General features: G+C 36.7%; 1 long non-coding RNA gene across 5 annotated transcripts in view; it reads right to left on the bottom strand.

The window, feature by feature from the left end:
* Window positions 1–1,513: 1,513 nt before the first annotated feature.
* Window positions 1,514–8,712, bottom strand: part of LOC111561954 — a 68,650-nt gene continuing 61,451 nt past the window's right edge. For 2 of the 5 annotated variants that reach the window (XR_006584429.1, XR_006584432.1), the window contains 4 exons: window positions 6,412–8,421; window positions 3,315–3,430; window positions 2,313–2,437; window positions 1,514–1,897 (listed from right to left, as the gene is read on the bottom strand). This is a non-coding gene — a long non-coding RNA (uncharacterized LOC111561954). Of the gene's footprint in view, window positions 1,898–2,312; window positions 2,442–3,314; window positions 3,431–6,411; window positions 8,422–8,712 lie in introns of all 5 variants that reach the window. The other 3 variants (XR_006584431.1, XR_006584430.1, XR_002745016.2) reach the window with 3 other exon arrangements.

The raw sequence follows: 8,712 nt of genomic DNA, 5'->3' as shown, positions 1-8,712 counted from the left end.
AAATTGGTAACAACTCAATTCTTCATATAAAATTGAGATTACTATTCCACTGACCAGACAAGATAAAAAACATATTCTTCTTTTCTTTTTAAGTTTTTACTTATTGTTGAGACAGAGAGAGAGCATGAGCAGGGAAGGGGCAGAGAGAGAGGGAGACCCAGAATCTGAAGCAGGCTCCAGGCTCTGAGCTGTCAGCACAGAGCCTGACGTGGGGCTTGAACTCACAGAGCGTGAGATCATGACCAGAGCCGAAGTCAGACACTTAACTGACTGAGCCACCCAAGTGCCCCTAAAAAACATATTCTTAATATGAAATGACTTCTAAGCAAATCTAATCAGAAACAAGTAATAAAGTCAACCTAGATAATTAGCATGACTTTTCACTACAACAGTAAAGGATGGCTCTTTCAGAACTCCGCCACGGCTTGGATAATCTCACCAATCTATTTTTGTTGTTGTTGCTGTTGCTGTGCCAATTAAACATCAGACATCAAGACTTAATTCAACAGTATTTTGGCCCTATTGATCACTTTTTCCTTTAAATTATCTTCAGTGCCGGGGCCCCTGGGTGGCTCAGTCAGTTGAGCATCCGACTTCAGCTCAGGTCAGGATCTCGCAGTTTGTGAGTTCGAGCCCCAAGTCAGGCTCTGTGCTGACAGCTCAGAGCCTGGAGCCTGTTTCAGATTCTGTGTCTCCCTCTCTCTCTCTCTCTCTGCCCCTTCCCTGCTCATGCTCTGTCTCTCTCAAAATGAATAAACATTTAAAAAATTAAAAAAAAATTATCCTCAGTGCCTTTGCCACAACCTACGCATTTTTTTTTAAATATGGAATTTATTGTCAGATTGGTTTCCATACAACACCCAGTGCTCATCCCAAAAGGTGCCCTCCTCAATACCCATCACCCAACTTCCCCTCCCTCCCACCCTCCATCAACCCTCAGTTTGTTCTCAGTTTTAAGAGTCTCTTATGCTTTGGCTCTCTCCCTCTCCAACCTTTTTTTTTTTTCCTTCCCCTCCTTCATGGTCTTCCTGTTGGTGGGAATGCAAACTGGTGCAGCCACTCTGGAAAACAGTGTGGAGGTTCCTCAAAAACTTAAAAAAAGATCTACCCTATGACCCAGCAATAGCACTGCTAGGAATTTACCCAAGGGATACAGGAGTGCTGATGCAGAGGGGCACTTTTACCGCATTTTCTAAAATTATACTAAGAAGTAGAATTGGGACATCTTGTTGGCTCAGTTGGTTAAGCGTCCAGCTCTTGATTTTGGCTCAGGTCATGATCTCATGGTTCATGGAGACTGCTTGAAATTCTCTCTCTCTCTCTCTCTCTCTCTCTCTCTCTCTCTCTCTCTCTGCCCCTGCCCCGTTCTTTTTCATTGCTAATGGTGCATGTGTGTGTGTTCTCTCTCTCTCTCTCAAAATAAGTAAATATTTTTTAAAGAAAGAAAACCTAAAAAAAGTAGAATTGTTTCTATTACATTTATTCTTAAGGGCAAAACCAAAACAACTATAATTTTATAAAACATAAATTTTATTTTACTATATTAGCAACTACATGAAATTAGTTTGATTTTTTTCCCACTTAATTGACCATAGGCATTGATACTAAAGAGGAAAAAAAGGTGTTATTAGTCAAATACCTTTTCTGTATATCCTTAATAGTCTCTCATGTAAATTAATACTGATGCAAGTTAATATCTTAATTCTAAAAAGTTTAATTAAAACAACTTTTCCTGATTCCAGATCTAAATATATCTCCCTGAATCATTTTTCAGTTCCTTTTGTAATATCCATCTTAAACAGAAATCCTAGTTTATTCTGGCTCTGATTCAATCTTCCAAAACTTCCTCTCTGTTTACTTGGGTCTTTTGGAAGAGTTCCAAGTTTGTCTCTCGTCTCTGAAAAAAGATGAATGAAATTGAAATTACATTTACTGTTCTTTTGACTCTCATGTTTGTGCTCAAAGACAGAGCTAATTTCTCTGACAATTTTCATAAAGAAAAATGGCCAAATTCATTTATTTTAGCACTCACTAAAATGGGGTTTATTCACAGCTCATATAACCTTACTCCCATTCTTTTATTAAACAATAAAATCCTTATTAAAGAATAGATTATTGTTTTCCCAGGTATTGCTATAAAAAGCTTTATACAATCCCAAGTATTCTCAAGTAATCTAAAAGTTAAACTCCTTTTAGAGCTGAAGAAACTGAAGTCTGGAACAGTTAAGAGACTCCTCCAAGGTCACAAGGCTAATTTGTGGCCACCCTGAGCCTAGAAACCCAGCCTAGTACCAGTTCTGATCTCAACTTACTCCTGTGATTGCCTGTAACTTCTCAGGCTATTGAACTGCTGATTTGATCTTCAAAGTTTTTATGGAATGTTGAAAAGTCAACTATTTGTCTCATTCTTTCCATTATTGTGCACTGTTATCTTGATCTTTCTCAAAAGGGAAATAAGAATAAATAAACATCAAAAATCATTATTTGCCGTAAATATAGAGAAAACTACAAACCATATATCTTGAGAAAATATGTAGCAAATAGATGATAGGGTGATAAGCACTGTACATGTAGATGACAGACCCAAAGATTGATAGATAGAAAATTTGCCCACTATTACATTTTCAATACATAACACTTAACTCCTCAAAGGTTTTTGTGCACACAAACAAAAGAACCCTCAGCTTAAGGGCATCTATGAATTTTTAGTAGTCTGCACAAATATTTCAATTCAGAAATAGAACATGTCAAGTATTGTCCTACAAAGATGTAAAATACTTTAAATTGCTCAAAAGAGGATGTTTCACATAAGACAAAATAAAGTTATTATAATGATTTGCTTATGTCCCATATTTTTTCTGATTATTAGTTTATAAAGGCTTACAAGCACCTGCAAAAGACTGGGAAATAAATACATACCTGGTCTAATGCAACAGCTATGTTTCATACAATTCATGATGAATCAATGTTTTTGTAAATCATAATCTTATTTTAAAATGCATGGCAAGCTTTCTATTTAAAGGGACTCTGCAATAACTCTTACAAAGAATAATTCAAAATAATCACCCTATTTTATCTACAGAACTGCCAAAGAGAGAAACCGACTAGATGTCTGAGGCAAGCCCTCAGAGGCAGCCAGCACTATGACAGAGTGAGCATGCTAAGGGATTTAGTCCCTGCTCAGAAGGTGTGGGCCAGTTTTCAGTCCCAGACAGAATCTATAACCAACTGGACAGCTTACAAAAACATAACCAGTCCATGCCCCATCCCAAACTAATTAAGTCAAAGCCTCTGTTAGTATTGATAATACTCACAAAAGCAGTGCCACTGGAGTGTAGCTACCACAACTTGAAAAGAAGTGGGTTGAACAGAAAACAGGAAGAGGAGAATCAGAAACAAAATACAAGCCACACTTTCCAGGAGGTCCAGCCTAAAGGGAATAAATGAAATAATCATTGGAAGTAGATTCACAGACAAAAGGTTTTGTTTGGTTAGTGTTTGGTTTCATTTGCCTTTTAAGATGGGAAATAGAATAACACACCCATATGTTAGTGGGTATGAGTCAACAGAAAAGAAGCTTATATCATCAGAGAAGGAAGGGGCAATTGCTGGTGTGCTGGCCCTGAACAAGCAAGAGAAGAATGGGATGCAGAACACAAGGGAGGAGGTGAATTTACATTGGAGCAGGACAGTACATCCCTAGGAGCTGGGGAAAGGCAGACTGTGTGTGCACAAATGCAGGAAGAGGGAGCATTCTGGCAGAGGAAGCTCATAGACATTTCCTCTGGTATCTTTCATTTTCTCAGTGAACAAAGATGTAAGGTCATCAAGTTAGAGTGAGAAATGCAGGTGCAATGTTGCAGATCTAAGGACAGATGTAAAATAATCATGCAACTAGATGGATCATAGGGCTAGAGAAACATCACCCGGATTGGTCTGTTGTTGCAGAAAATCAATGCCCTTCAAAAATGGAATGCACGCTTCTCACGTGCTTTGATCTCAGTGAGTTTATACTGGGTCCTAACAACCACCACTTCCTCTCATAAAAGTGTGAAACGACCTTCCTCCAAATCATTCTATTCCTGCCAGAGATCAATGAAGCTGGCTGCTCTCTAGTTTGCAAAATATTTCTTCCCTTTTTTCAAAACTCTGAGTGATATTTGCTTATCTCCAGTTTGCTGACTCCTAGTCTCCAGAATTCCTTAACAATTAAATCACTGAAAATTGCTCAGCAATCTCATTTTTGAGCATTCTCAAGATCACTCAGCACAATTCCACTGAATCAGTACATGTGAACTCATTTAAAAATACTGGGATCTTCCGCTCTCCACCGGCAACATAATTCAGCGCGGTGAGAAATGCTTAACCTAATCTCACTGAGTTCCATTCTGTTTTGTCAGCCTGCTCTATTACACATCCAGCAAATTCACACACCAACTTTGCTCATTTCTGAACTCCCAAATGATCTAACAGTCTACACACACTTGTAAGTACTTCCAAAGATTAATTTAGATGAACATTCTCTTATCAAATGAATGAAAGACCTCAGGTGACTTTTGAACTTCTGGAAACTATAAGCACTTAACAGAGAAAGCACCACTTATGCTCAGAAGAAATAACATCATGTTATTCTTTTGTCTAACCATAGTGTCATATCCTTAGTTAAGGCTTCTTCTTTTTGGCTCTGGATTTACTTTACTAAATTCTCAAAAATTCCTCTCATTCCCAGGGCGCCTGGGTGGCTCAGTCAGTTAAGCATCTGACTCTTGGTTTCGGCTCAGGTCATGATCTCATGGTTTGTGAGTTCGAGCCCCATACAGGGCTTTGTGCTGACAGTGTGGAGACTGCTTGGGATTCTCTCTCTCTCAGCCCCTCCCCCACTCGCTCTATCTCTCAAAAATAAATAAACTTAAAAAAAATTTTTTTTTAATTCCTCTCATTCCCTGTCACTTTCCCCCTCCAATTTATCTGAATATTGGTCCCAGGCCAACTTTTACTTAGTATCGTTTTGTTTATCTCCTGGTGATATGAAAAGCACATAGTATTTGTTTGTCCTGCAGACCTTGGTTCAAATCCTCCTCCAGGTTATGGATTGAATAGTTGCTTCATCCCTTTGGAGTGTAACTGTCCTTAGGTGTAAAATGGCCATAATAAGGTGATTACATGCAATATAAAAAACAGGCTGTCTTTCCAGTGCTTAGAACATACTAAGTGTTCAATAAATACATGTTCTATTCCTTTCTTTCTCTCTCCTGTTCACAAATGGCCCTACTTTTCCAATAAGACTAAGTCCAAAGTAACATTTTTTTCCTCGTAAATGCAAACAATGGGTCCTATAATTTTCCTTCTTGACTAGTTTTCACATTCTACTCAGAGTTCAGAGTGTACTTTACTCATTCATATCATACTCTATTTTTTAGCTATTTTCTATGCTAATATATCATTAGTTCCCAGATAGAGAAATATAGATATGAAGATACAGAAATTGATAGAGGTAGGCAGGTATAGGTGGGTGTCTGTTTAGATACAGATATGAATATGGTTATATATATATGATTTTTGTACATGCATGATTTTTTTTATATATAGTTTTACATATATCCACAACTTCGTTTTAGGTACAACAGCTCCGTATAGAAAGCAAGGAAGCAAAGTCTGTTAAGCCAGATAGGTAAGACCTCACGCCCTTACTTAGGAGATTACTCTCTATATAATTGTGGGAAAAAAAAAAAGAAAGAAAGAAAGAGAAAGAAAAAAAAAGGTTAAATTCTCTAAGCTTCCATTTCTTTGTAAAATAACTTCTTCATTGCCAGGTTGTTGTATTTAAGACGGACAACATTTGTAAAATCCTGGCACATAGTAGGTTCCCATTTAGTTGTTGTCTTTTGTATTATTATTTTCACAAGCCTTATTTTTTTCTGCAGTGCCAGACATTTTTAATAGCAACAATAAATAAATGCCTGCTGAGTTAGATATTGCTATGATTTTATCTTGTTAATAGTAATGAGTAAATTGGCAGAGTTGATGTTTTCAAATTTTAAAAGATGCCATCTTTTGAGTGAGTCTTATAACATCTGTGGTATGGCTGCAAAAAGATCATTCAAATGCATAAGATTTTTTTTAACTCACACATCAAATGAAATAGCTATATATTATATTGCTCAAGCAGTCCATTTGCAAGCGCATTCAGAGTTTTTTGCCACAGTGTTCCAGCATATAAATGAGTAATAAAGGTAGGGGCTCTTCTACAAATAAAGTTCAGTTTCTAGGACATAGTTCTTTATTTTATCTTTTTTCTCCTTCCTTTTCTCTCTCTCAATCTTAATCTCTTGCTCTCTCTTGCTTGCTCTTCCCATATAATTCTCTGATTTTATATATATTCACTACTTCTCTTTGAATAATCAAACTTACCTTGAAAGCCTTTACTATTGACTTTTCTATATTTTCTCCATTTTTCCACATGTCGTACAGAGCAGAATCTAATGAAAATTGAACGATTTCTTGTTATTATATCTTCTACTTTTCCTTTTCATGAATAATATTTTTGCTAAAACAAACAAATAGTAGAAATATCTCCAGTTCATGTCACTGAAGGTGACTGCAAAGGAATTTGAAGGCCAGGAAAACAAAACAGACATTATTGGCTTTACAGTTAGAGAAACTAGAAGAAGCAAAAGTTGCAGTAGATCAAGAAGAATTGCCCCTAAATTGATTCCTGAAAGTAAATAAGCCTCCTAGCCTTTTTACATGTTGGCAAGTTAATGGAAAGAAATAGGTTTGTTTATTTATTTGAGTGATATTCAACCTAGTAACATTTTAGTGAGTGAGCAAAAGAAACCAAGGAAGAAAATTCCAGTATGCCTTAAAGGAAGTAGTTAAATTTTGAAAATGTAGTTTCCCCTCCCCCTCTTCAGAGGAAAGTTTACATTCTCAAAATTGATGAAGGATTGTTTTCACATGTACGTCATCTGACTTGCATTCAAATATTTTGGATCAATAAACATGCTTAACATAGAGTTGTCAGAAGTTAGGAGTGCATAGTTGTCACTCCTGGTATTTTTTAATTCAAAACTGGCTGTGATTTTTTCTTTAATGCAACTAAAAAAGCGCGCACACACACACACACACACACACACACACACACACACAAAATCCCAGACTTTGTACAATGGATACATGCCAGAATGCACAATTTTTACCTCTCTGACATTGGGAAAGATATTTGACCTCAATAAGTCTTCCTTTTCTCATCAATAAAATGGGAATACTAATAACATCTACCTTGCAGAGATTATTGTAAGATTTAAAATATGTATTTCATGAAAAGCACCTGACAGATATTTCTAAGAGAATGGACCAGTAGTGCCACATCCAGTCTCCCCAGTAGTATTAATTTTTTTCATATGTGTGTGCATGAGTATTCTGAAAATAAATATTTCTAAGATTTTTGGAAACATTTTAGGAACTATGAAAAGAGAACCATTAAGAGGTGTGCCTTTAATTAAAAAGGTACCATTTGGGGGCAGTTGAGTGGCTCAGTCAGTTAAGCATCTGACTTTGGCTCAGGTCATGATCTCACGGTTTGTGCGTTCAAGGCCTGCATCAGGCTCTGTGCTGACAGCTCAGATCCTAGAGCCTGCTTCGGATTCTATGTCTCCCTCTCTCTCTGCCCCTCTGCCCCTCTGCTCTGTCTCTCTCTCAAATATAAATAAACATTAAAAAAAAAAATTTTTAAAGGTACCATTTGGCTGAGCCATGAAAATTCTGATGAAGCACTGACATATACAATGGCAACCCCTAAAATAACAAGTACATGTTTGCTATGTCCAAGCGCTTCATATGCATTATATCATCAACTCTAGACACCCAGCAAGGTATTAAAAGTTGTTTTTTTTTTTATTAAAAATCTGCAGCTTACACAGATTATGAAATCTAGCTAGTGATTAGCATATCTGAACCCAAAGGACTGAGCTCTTGACCACTATGTTGCCAACATCTACTTGGGGTAGGAATAATTAACGCCAAAGAAATACATCAGGTGGGTACAACAAAAGAAAAAGGAGAGTTCTTGTATTAATGTCTAAAGAGAACACTGTAATTTATATCCGTTTCCAGATTTTTTCTATTTATCTTTACAAGTAATCATAAATCCATTCTGGCACACATCTCTTCAACCAAAATTTTCTGCCAAGAACCATGCACTCAGCTCTATGGGACCTCATAACCAATAATATAAATACCAAAGTAAATATTTGATGATGAAAATCGGGCAAGAAGTATAAATTTCAAATATAATCTTTAACATACAACTATTCAAATGCCCCACTACAGAGAGATAAAATTCCACAAAGTAAGCTATCACAAAATGAAGGATACCACTAAAATATAGCTGAGTTCAAAGGCTACTCCAAACTCCATAGCCTGTGAAACAAAGAGAGATACAGTAGTTTAATATGATCAGCATACCCATGATTGAAATAAATTTTCTTTTTAGTAAGTCACAAAAGTAACAAATTTAGTTCTACAGAATTAAAGGCAAAAGAAGCTTGAAAGAAATAATCTGTAGACACTTTGTTGCATTAAAATGTATGCAGGGTAGGACCATCTGGATGGCTCAATCAGTTAAGCATCCAGCTCTTGGTTTTGGCTCAAGTTATGATCTCATGGTTCATGATTCGAGCTCTGCACTGGGCTCTGTGCTAGCAGTGTAGA

Source organism: Felis catus, chromosome C1 (genome assembly GCF_018350175.1).
Source record: "Felis catus isolate Fca126 chromosome C1, F.catus_Fca126_mat1.0, whole genome shotgun sequence".
Classification (NCBI taxonomy): Eukaryota; Metazoa; Chordata; class Mammalia; order Carnivora; family Felidae; genus Felis; species Felis catus.
This window is presented reverse-complemented; position numbering and strand designations above follow the sequence as displayed.